Here is a 12,024-nt window from a genome sequence, read left to right as displayed (position 1 = left end):
TACCACACACACACTAGTATGACCAGGCAGTGTGTACCACACACACACTAGTATGACCAGGCAGTGTGTACCACACACACACTAGTATGACCAGGCAGTGTGTACCACACACACACTAGTATGACCAGGCAGTTTGTACCACGCACACACTAGTATGACCAGACAGTGTGTACTACACACATACTAGTATGACCAGGCAGTGTGTACCACACACACACTAGTATGACCAGGCAGTGTGTACCACACACACACACTAGTATGACCAGGCAGTGTGTACCACACACACACACTAGTATGACCAGGCAGTGTGTACCACACACACACTAGTATGACCAGGCAGTGTGTACCACACACACACTAGTATGACCAGGCAGTGTGTACCACACACACACACTAGTATGACCAGGCAGTGTGTACCACACACACACACTAGTATGAACAGGCAGTGTGTACCACACACACACTAGTATGACCAGGCAGTGTGTACCACACACACACACTAGTATGACCAGGCAGTGTGTCCCACACACACACACTAGTATGACCAGGCAGTGTGTACCACACACACACACTAGTATGACCAGGCAGTGTGTACCACACACACACACACTAGTATGACCAGGCAGTGTGTACCACACACACACTAGTATGACCAGGCAGTGTGTACCACACACACACACTAGTATGACCAGGCAGTATGTACCACACACACACACTAGTATGACCAGGCAGTGTGCACCACACACACACGCTAGTATGACCAGGCAGTGTGTACCACACACACACACTAGTATGACCAGGCAGTGTGTACCACACACACACTAGTATGACCAGGCAGTGTGTACCACACACACACACTAGTATGACCAGGCAGTGTGTACCACACACACACACTAGTATGACCAGGCAGTGTGTACCACACACACACTAGTATGACCAGGCAGTGTGTACCACACACACACACTAGTATGACCAGGCAGTGTGTACCACACACACACTAGTATGACCAGGCAGTGTGTACCCCACACACACACTAGTATGACCAGGCAGTGTGTACCACACACACACTAGTATGACCAGGCAGTGTGTACCACACACACACACTAGTATGACCAGGCAGTGTGTACCACACACACACTAGTATGACCAGGCAGTGTGTACCACACACACACTAGTATGACCAGGCAGTGTGTACCACACACACACTAGTATGACCAGGCAGTGTGTACCACACACACACTAGTATGACCAGGCAGTGTGTACCACACACACACTAGTATGACCAGGCAGTGTGTACCACACACACACTAGTATGACCAGGCAGTGTGTACCACACACACACACTAGTATGACCAGGCAGTGTGTACCACACACACACACTAGTATGACCAGGCAGTGTGTACCACACACACACACACTAGTATGACCAGGCAGTGTGTACCACACACACACTAGTATGACCAGGCAGTGTGTACCACACACACACACTAGTATGACCAGGCAGTGTGTACCACACACACACACTAGTATGACCAGGCAGTGTGTACCACACACACACTAGCAGGAATAAACACCTCGCCACCTCGCGTACACAGCAAAGGAAAGAGAGATGAATATGGCAGCTGGGAAGGATGGATTGGAAGGAAAGGTGCCCATTCCCTTCGAGTGTCGGGAGATCGAACGCAGCCCCGCATGAAAACAGACCGTTGCACTCAGTTGATTCAAGAGTTTAAATAAACACAGATAATAGATAAAAATTGATAAACATAGATAAATTAACAATAGTTTGAGAATTGGAGTGTTTGGAAATCAATGACCGTATGTATGAAAAATTGGCATAAAAAAGATCCCCTTCACGATAAGATATTAAGAATATAAACTGAAATGGCAATATTAGATAAAGTGGCAGTGGCATGAGTATACTTAAAGTATATCTTATGTATGCGAGTATAACATTGATATCAAGAAAGTTATATCAAGAAATACCGCTAAAAAAAATGCAATGAGTTTACTGAGAAAATGTTGGCCAAATCTGCTCCGCTGCTCTTGAAGAGAAGGTGAAAGGAAGCAGAAGGCATTAACTGGTAGTTAGAGTTAACTCTCCAACCACAGCCCTGTGACGCCACCACCTCGTAACCAGCACCCCGCTCTAACGACTATGCCCGTCTAATGACCATCAGCCTGTAACTACCTCGTCAGCCTCCCTGGCTCCATCAGGCACTCTCTACCGCCCAGTCACTCCCTCTTTAGGGCGCTGGTCAACACGGCGCCCCTATTGGCCTGTCCAGTCGTCAGCCCCTTTGTTTCCTCAGACCCCTTGGCACTCTGCTACCTCTCTACCCCTCAAGTCCCTACTGTGCCCCCAACAACCCCTCAAGTGCCTACTGTGCCCCCAACTACCCATCAAGTGCCTATTGTGCCCCCAACTACCCCTCAAGTGCCTATTGTGCCCCCAACTACCCCTTCAAGTGCCTATTGTGCCCCAAACTACCCCTCAAGTGCCTATTGTGCCCCCAACTACCCCTCAAGTCCCTACTGTGCCCCAACTACCCCTCAAGTGCCTACTGTGTCCCAACTACCCCTCAAGTGCCTATTGTGCCCCCAACTACCCCTCAAGTGCCTACTGTGCCCCCAACTACCCCTCAAGTCCCTACTGTGCCCCAACTACCCCTCAAGTGCCTACTGTGTCCCAACTACCCCTCAAGTCACTACTGTGCCCCCAACTACCCCTCAAGTGCCTACTGTGCCCCCAACTACCCCTCAAGTGCCTACTGTGCCCCCAACTACCCTTCAAGTCCCTACTGTGCCCCAACTACCCCTCAAGTCCCTACTGTGCCCCAACTACCCCTCAAGTCCCTACTGTACCCCAACTACCCCTCAAGTCCCAACTGTACCCCAACTACCCCTTAAGTCCCAACTGTACCCCAACTACCCCTCAAGTCCCAACTGTACCCCAACTACCCCTTAAGTCCCAACTGTACCCCAACTACCCCTCAAGTCCCAACTGTACCCCCAACTACCCCTCAAGTCCCAACTGTACCCTCAACTACCCCTCAAGTCCCAACTGTACCCCCAACTACCCCTCAAGTCCCAACTGTACCCCAACTACCCCTCAAGTCCCAACTGTACCCCAACTACCCCTCAAGTCCCAACTGTACCCCTAGCTACCCTTTAAATTCCTTCAGTCCCTTAGCTCATGCTCCATCTTGCTCTTGACTGATGAAGATTAAGCCACCCAAGAGGTGGCACAGGCACGAATATCCCATAAATCTTTCCCTCTGCCTCCACTTCTCTTTGTAACCCATTTAGCCCCTCACGCCTTTGGCTCTTAGCTCCACGTTTTATTATCACCCTCCTTGCCTCTCAGTCCCTTCTTATACTCCTGTTTCCCTCTGTAGTCCTCTTTCTCCACCCCCTTTCTGCCCATTCTCACCACATTCTATCTCTCTACTTCTTCTTACGACTATATTTCTCTCTAAATCTCTGTATCCCAGCAACCAGGAGGCCTGGTCGACGACCGGGCCGCTGGGACGCTAAGCCCCGGAAGCACCTCAAGGTAACCTCAAGGTAGGTAATCCCAAATCTCTGTATCACTGTGTCTCTACCTCTTCCACGCTCACAAGTTCTCATCATTCAAAGTGTTCAAAAGTTGTTTCAGAATTTTGGATACTAATGCTGATGGCATTACAAACAAAGATGAGAAAGCGAGGAGTTGGTAAGACATGACCTGATGTTACTGCAATAGTGGAAACTAAACTATTTGATATGATCTTGAATGCAATATCTCCCAGGCAATACGGAGGAATAATGAGACTAGAGACAGGTGGGAAGTGGAGTGGAACTTCCAGTAACATATTGAATAAATATAGTAGTCTTGTTACGGAGGAAACGGAGAGTAACAATGAGGACACAAATAAGCATGCATATAGGCAAAAAAATCAGTCACGTGATATATCTATGAGAACATCATCAGAGCAGGACGGGGGATTGAACAAGCGTCCTGGGTAACTACAGATGGGCGCCAAGGATGCAGGTTCGATCTACATCTTCCCTCAATGGTTTATCCTCAGATCATGCAAAGAGGAACAGTCGAGACCATCAACAGAAGCAAACAGAACCAAAACAAAACTACTATTAATCATGGGAGATGAAAATACACAACAAATAACGAACTAACATTTGTCAACAAATGACAAATTTTTCATGAACTAACTGCCAGTTTACATAGAGTGTTAACGACAGAGCTGGAACAGTGAAAGGAGAAGAAGAAAGCTTGGAATGATAGTCTGGCAAATATTGAGGTGACAGCAAAGGAAACGAAAAGAGTTGGACCAAAGAATATATCAGCATGGTAACTAAAGGAAGCTGCACAGGCCCTAAGTATACCTCTGATCTTCAATGATTCAATCGCAATGGGAGATTTACCCACTAGCTGAAAGATAACAAAATACACGAAACGGAGAAGCGAGAATTCGCCACACTATAAACCAGTGTCAAACTGGCGAAACACTTACAGAAGATTAGCAGTGTAAACAAACACCATCCTGGCTTTAGGGAAGAGAAAGTTTACCCACATAAAGGTTACTGTGATCAGGTCAAAGGAAAAAGACAGTGCAGAAAAGGACAGGCAGATTGCGTCTTACTGGACTGCCGGAAAGCCGTTGACACAGTCCCTCACTGGAGACTGATAGACTTTAGAGGCAGGAGGGAAGTGTGGTCAAACATCCACATGTTCCTACAACGAGAACAAATCCAACACCATCATGTTCTGAACAGGTGGGATTGTTTGGTGTACAGTAGAAGACTATACACAATCACGACGCATCAAACCATTCCTCCCCACATGGAACACCCTACTATCACCAGGTGACACTCTGTCACCTTCAACACCCAACACCAGGTGACACTCTACCACCTTCAACACCCAACACCAGGTGACACTCTGCCACCTTCAACACCCAACACCAGGTGACACTCTACCACCTTCAACACCCAACACCAGGTGACACTCTACCATCCTCAACACCCAACACCAGGTGACACTCTGTCACCTTCAACACCCAACACCAGGTGACACTCTACCATCCTCAACACCCAACACCAGGTGACACTCTGCCACCCTCAACACCCAACACCAGGTGACACTGTGCCACCTTCAAAACCCAACACCAGGTGACACTCTACCATCTTCAACACCCAACACCTGGTGACACTCTGCCATCTTCAACACCCAACACCTGGTGACACTCTGCCATCTTCAACACCCAACACCTGGTGACACTCTGCCACCTTCAACACCCAACACCAGGTGACACTCTGCCATCTTCAACACCCAACACCTGGTGACACTCTGCCACCTTCAACACCCAACACCTGGTGACACTCTGCCATCTTCAACACCCAACACCTGGTGACACTCTGCCACCTTCAACACTCAACACCTGGTGACACTCTGCCACCTTCAACACCCAACACCAGGTGACACTCTGCCACCTTCAACACCCAACACCAGGTGACACTCTGCCACCTTCAACACCCAACACCAGGTGACACTCTGCCACCTTCAACACCCAACACCCCGTGACACTCTGCCACCTTCAACACCCAACACCCCGTGACACTCTGCCACCTTCAACGCCCAACACCAGGTGACACTCTACCACCTTCAACACCCAACACCAGGTGACACTCTGCCACCTTCAACACCCAACACCAGGTGACACTCTGGCACCTTCAACACCCAACACCAGGTGACACTCTGCCACCTTCAACACCCAGCACCAGGTGACACTCTGCCACCTTCAACACCCAACACCAGGTGACACTCTGCCACCTTCAACACCCAACACCAGGTGACACTCTGCCACCTTCAACACCCAACACCCCGTGACACTCTGCCACCTTCAACACCCAACACCCCGTGACACTCTGCCACCTTCAACACCCAACACCAGGTGACACTCTGCCACCTTCAACACCCAACACCCCGTGACACTCTGCCACCTTCAACACCCAACACCTGGTGACACTCTGCCATCTTCAACACCCAACACCAGGTGACACTCTGCCACCTTCAACACCCAACACCTGGTGACACTCTGCCACCTTCAACACCCAACAGGCCGCCCCAGCTGGTACTGAAAGAGGAGATCACTGCACTGTGTCAACTGGGCCATATGGAGGCTCTCACTCGTGGTGATATATTACTCTCCTACAACCAACTTGTATCCACTTTTATTCTGCCCTTAAAAATGTTAACAAGGGTCAATGGAACGCATCTTTTAGCGTCAGGCCATAACAAAACTGTAAGCTCTGGACCGTCACTTAGGGATGGGGAATTCACGGTCAATCAAATGGGGAATGGCCAAACAAATACTGGGTATATATATATATATATGTATATATATATATATATATATATATATATATATATATATATATATATATATATATATATATATATATATATGAATGACAATATCACAATATCAGACATCAGACCAGGAAGAAAAGATTAAGAAGACAAAAATGTCCTTAAGTACTTTCATATTTATCAATACATCTCCAGAAGGATCAATACATCATTCTAACCACATCATATGGTGGTAGAAGGATGAATTGATCCTTTTACCGACCCATTCCCCAGACCAGTCCCCCTGCCAATTTGGGTGAGCCTAGCCCTAAGCATCTGCCCTCCGGCTTTGAACACTCTGGCATTTTCTGTAACATTTTGCCAAAATAAACCACAACGATTGGATGAGGTTTACATCTATCACTGTCTACAAGGGGCAATATCTATTCTTCTGTCCAAGGTTGAAAGCCAAAAGCCTGAAGATAGCCTTCAAAAATGTTGCAGGGGGAATGGTCTGATGAGCGGTATGGTCATAGGTTGATCGGGGTCGTGAGAGTTCAAGAGGAAACAGTGCGCTCCGGTCATACACTAAGCCCCACCACTAATTTTGGCGCTGGACACCAGATGTACCTTGCTATATATCTGACATATATGAATTTCAAAATAATTTTTTTTTAATAATTATATACAAAATTATTCACTGATCTCGGGAAATTAATACAAAAATTCTAATCCTGATACTTTGCTTGTTGTAGTGTAAAACAGACAATTCTCCCGCAGGTGGGAGGATAAGAGAGACGGAGATTAATTTCCCGAGATCAGTGAATAATTTTGTATATTATTATTATAAAAAAAACATTAGGCTTGCTATATAAAATATATAGCAAGGAACATTTGGTGGCCAGTGCAAAACTTAGTCGTTGGGCTTAGTGTATGACCGTAGCACACTGTTTCCTCTTGAACTTCCTCCTCCCACTGTTTCAAAGGCATTTTCAAACCCGCCCCCCCCCCCACACTCACCCATTTTTAAAGCCAAAGGGAAACTATTATATTGTTAAATATATCACACAGCCTGGCTCGTCTCACCAGTGGACCATCCCCACGCCAATGGGAAATATTATATAATTTTAATTCAAGAGAGAGAGATAAGTCACCAAAAAGACAGAGACTGACATTCACACTGATATTGAAAGAGACAACTCGGACAGAGACCTGCAGAGAGACGGGGTGGACTAGGGCAAGGAGACATTAACACGCTGAGACAGATATACAGAGAGAGACAGTCATAGAAGGAAGTAGAGAGGGGGTGATGTCAGTAGACAGGGCAGGAGAAGGTGGGGATCGAACCAGCAGCTTAGTGGATCACCCCCACCCGCGCGCGCCTTAACCAATGCAACCACGATATGCAAATAAGTAGTCGAACCTGGGATCCGCCTGAGTCCACCAGGAGTCTGGAGGCAGCGAACAGGTAGCCAGACCACCAAGTCTTCACACACATCACCCTCAAGGTACCGGTAATGGTGTACTCCACCAAACACACAAGGAAATCACAGTAGCGTGATGTATCCTGATGTCCGAAGAGAGGGAGTAGGAGAAGGGGAGACAAGATGAGAGAGGAGAGAGAGGGGTGATATAAGAGGAAGATGGAGAGGGGGAAGAGAGGAGGAAATGGGACGGAATGGAGGTATAGGGAAAGACAGATGATAGAGGGAAGGAGAGAGACAGAAACACAAAACGTCATATATACTGACACAAACAATAACATAATAAACATTACCTTAAACAGCCGCTAAACAATATAAACAAGATCTTAGACCCTTGAGAGAACAATATTAAAATAACACACAAACCTTAGCCATAAAAACACACAAATAAAAACCTAAACATAGAAATTAAACACATTGAAACACTTACAAAAGAGAAACCCCTAAACCCAGGACAACAAAAAACGGGAAACTCGGCAAACAAAAGAGAGAACGTCGAGAGGGTAAACTAAAATGATCTTTCACTGCATACTATTATCAAAATAACCACACAAGCAACATGGAATGCAAAGTTTGTGCATAAACAAAACACAGCGAAAAATGTTTGCATCTTACTTAGAGAAGTTGGAGCCTCTCAGAGCGACCTGAGAGGTGCTGTGAGCATGTAAATTGTATGCAAATTTTCGCAAAGCCAAACCGGGTCTACCACGAGACCAAACTGAATTATTTGGAAGTTTCTGGGGGAGTAGCTTAGATGTGTGGTGGTGTTTGGCGGTGATTGGTGGAGTTTGGCGGTGATTGGTGGTGTTTGGCGGGGATTGGTGGTGTTTGGCGGTGATTGATGGGGTTTGGCGGTGATTGGTGGTGTTTGGCGGTGATTGGTGGTATTTGGGGGTGATTGGTGGTGTTTGGCGGTGATTGGTGGTGTTTGGCGGTGATTGGTGGAGTTTGGCGGTGATTGGTGGTGTTTGGCGGTGATTGGTGGAGTTTGGCGGTGATTGGTGGTGTTTGGCGGTGATTGGTGGTATTTGGGGGTGATTGGTGGTGTTTGGCGGTGTTTGGCGGTGTTTGGTGGTGTTTGGCGGTGATTGGTGGTGTTTGGCTGTGATTGGTAGTGTTTGGCGGTGATTGGTGGTGTTTGGCGGTGTTTGGTGGTGTTTGGCGGTGATTGGTGGTGTTTGGCGGTGATTGGTGGTGTTTGGCGGTGATTGGTGGTGTTTGGCTGTGATTGGTGGTGATTGGTGATGTTTGGCTGTGATTGGTGGTGGTGTTTGGCTGTGATTGGTGGTGTTGTGATTCCCCTTGTGTTAAATAGACTGTCTTTATCTACCCTATCAATCCCCTTCAGAATCTTGAATGTGGTGATCATGTCCCCCCTAACTCTTCTGTCTTCCAGCGAAGTGAGGTTTAATTCCCGTAGTGTGTGTGTGTGTGTGTGTGTGTGTGTGTGTGTGTGTGTGTGTGTGTGTGTGTGTGTGTGTGTGTGTGTGTGTGTGTGTGTGTGTGCGTGTGTGTGTGATATCTGTTGTTGATATGATAGTACAAAATAGTTCAGGGAATCAATACATTCGACAACCGACGGCTAGAAAGACTGGGGCCCAAGAGCTAAAAAAAACAAGATTCTTCAGACACAAACAAACAGTCAATACAAACAAACATACAAAATCTCGCAGTTGCCCCAGAAAACATTTAACGCAGCAAGAAAATGCCAAAAAACCTTCACTGATAAAACTGAAAACATTTAAATGCTCTCTATATAAATTGCTCTCTTCTCTCCATGTAATATAAATGCTAAAATCTTGAATTAAATAACCAACAGGAAACCTGGGTCGTTTTAACGAGATAAAAATGTGTAACTTATTTGGATGATGCGGAGAGCGGGATATCCTCCGGAGTGCTAGACGAATGGGAGGAGGTATTGTTAATTATTGTTTAATGGTGGAGGAGTGTGTTGATGGTGATTGTGATGGTATGGTGATTGTTATGGGATTGTTAGTACTACTTCTGCAGGTTATGTTACTTCTATGGCTACTTCCACGTATGGTGCTACAATTACTAGTACTACTACTACTACTAATACTACTGCAACTGCTACTACAACTACTACAACAACTAATACTACTACTAATACTACAACTACTACTACTACTATTACTACTACTACTGTTGCTATTCCATTATAATAATAATCACCAGTGCCTAAGATAGTCCACAATGTCTGCCTTCAACAACATTACTTATACTTGTGTGACTTAGCATTACGCGGGAGGTTCTCTCCTCCTACCTCACCCTCCTCCTCATACTGTAGCACAGACCTGGTGGTAAACCGGACGATGGGTCGTGTTCCAGGGTAAACTAGTGCGGTAAGGTTTACCATGAGCTATGGGAAGGTAAAGCTCTCAGCCTGCTACCAGGAGTCTGGATGGTCAGTATACTAACCAACAGTATACTGATCATGGACCAGTATATTGACTATGGACCAGTATACTGGTCAGTATACTGACCAACCAATTCTGGAGGGTTGTTAAGACCATCACAGCACCTTACTGACCAACCAGTAGGTATACTTTAGTCCAGAACATTGTAAAGGACTAAAGTTAATATACACTGAGGAGTAGGATACACCCCAAAGTGTATATATATATATACACTCCTGTATGAGGGCGAACACTATACCCTCTAGAATTTATACTACTCCCATGCATCCGAAGGAATACATGAATGAATACAAACAAAATCCTAACAATAGCAGCAGTATGATTAATACTTTACATACGAGCTTCGCATATACCCATTTTTGTATTTAATCCTGAACTTCTTCGCCAGGAGTAACAATATTTTTTTTTCGTTTTTTGTTATTGAATGTGGAGCTCGTTTTCTGTGGCAAATGAGGTGGACTTGTGAAAAAAGTATCTAAGTTGTTTGCTGGGATATCTTCCCGGGCTCTTCTACACTTGTGAGGGGCAAAGTTGGGTAATAATAGGTAAAGTTGGGAGCATCATGTTCTGCATGGTTGGTGGGGCTGTGTTGTGTGTCTCTGTGTGCATGGTTGGTGGGGCTGTGTTGTGTGTCTCTGTGTGCATGGTTGGTGGGGCTGTGTTGTGTGTCTCTGTGTGCATGGTTGGTGGGGCTGTGTTGTGTGTCTCTGTGTGCATGGTTGGTGGGGCTGTGTTGTGAGTCTCTGTGTGCATGGTTGGTGGGGCTGTGTTGTGTGTCTCTGTGTGCATGGTTGGTGGGGCTGTGTTGTGTGTCTCTGTGTGCATGGTTGGTGGGGCTGTGTTGTGTGTCTCTGTGTGCATGGTTGGTGGGGCTGTGTTGTGTGTCTCTGGGTGCATGGTTGGTGGGGCTGTGTTGTGAGTCTCTGTGTGCATGGTTGGTGGGGCTGTGTTGTGTGTCTCTGGGTGCATGGTTGGTGGGGCTGTGTTGTGTGTCTCTGTGTGCATGGTTGGTGGGGCTGTGTTGTGTGTCTCTGGGTGCATGGTTGGTGGGGCTGTGTTGTGTGTCTCTGTGTGCATGGTTGGTGGAGCTGAGTTGTGTGTCTCTGTGTGCATGGTTGATGGGGCTGTGTTGTGTGTCTCTGTGTGCATGGTTGGTGGAGCTGTGTTGTGTGTCTCTGTGTGCATGGTTGGTGGGGCTGTGTTGTGTGTCTCTGTGTGCATGGTTGGTGGGGCTGTGTTGTGTGTCTCTGTGTGCATGGTTGGTAGGGCTGTGTTGTGTGTCTCTGTGTGCATGGTTGGTGGGGCTGTGTTGTGTGTCTCTGTGTGCATGGTTGGTGGGGCTGTGTTGTGTGTCTCTGTGTGCATGGTTGGTAGGGCTGTGTTGTGTGTCTCTGTGTGCATGGTTGGTGGGGCTGTGTTGTGTGTCTCTGTGTGCATGGTTGGTGGGGCTGTGTTGTGTGTCTCTGTGTGCATGGTTGGTGGAGCTGTGTTGTGTGTCTCTGTGTGCATGGTTGATGGGGCTGTGTTGTGTGTCTCTGTGTGCATGGTTGGTGGAGCTGTGTTGTGTGTCTCTGTGTGCATGGTTGGTGGGGCTGTGTTGTGTGTCTCTGTGTGCATGGTTGGTGGGGCTGTGTTGTGTGTCTCTGTGTGCATGGTTGGTAGGGCTGTGTTGTGTGTCTCTGTGTGCATGGTTGGTGGGGCTGTGTTGTGTGTCTCTGTGTGCATGGTTGGTGGGGCTGTGTTGTGTGTC

The 12,024-nt window shown here is 47.1% G+C and overlaps 1 protein-coding gene across 1 annotated transcript in view; it reads right to left on the bottom strand.

Annotated features, from left to right (window-relative positions):
- Positions 1 to 12,024, bottom strand: part of LOC123747480 (nephrin) — a gene marked incomplete in the record, with an annotated part of 541,340 nt that overhangs the window by 480,553 nt on the left and 48,763 nt on the right.

This window comes from Procambarus clarkii, chromosome 5, assembly GCF_040958095.1.
Source record: "Procambarus clarkii isolate CNS0578487 chromosome 5, FALCON_Pclarkii_2.0, whole genome shotgun sequence".
NCBI classification, from domain to species: Eukaryota; Metazoa; Arthropoda; class Malacostraca; order Decapoda; family Cambaridae; genus Procambarus; species Procambarus clarkii.
The sequence above is the reverse complement of the archived record's forward strand: the minus strand, read 5'-3'. Positions and strand labels throughout refer to the sequence as shown.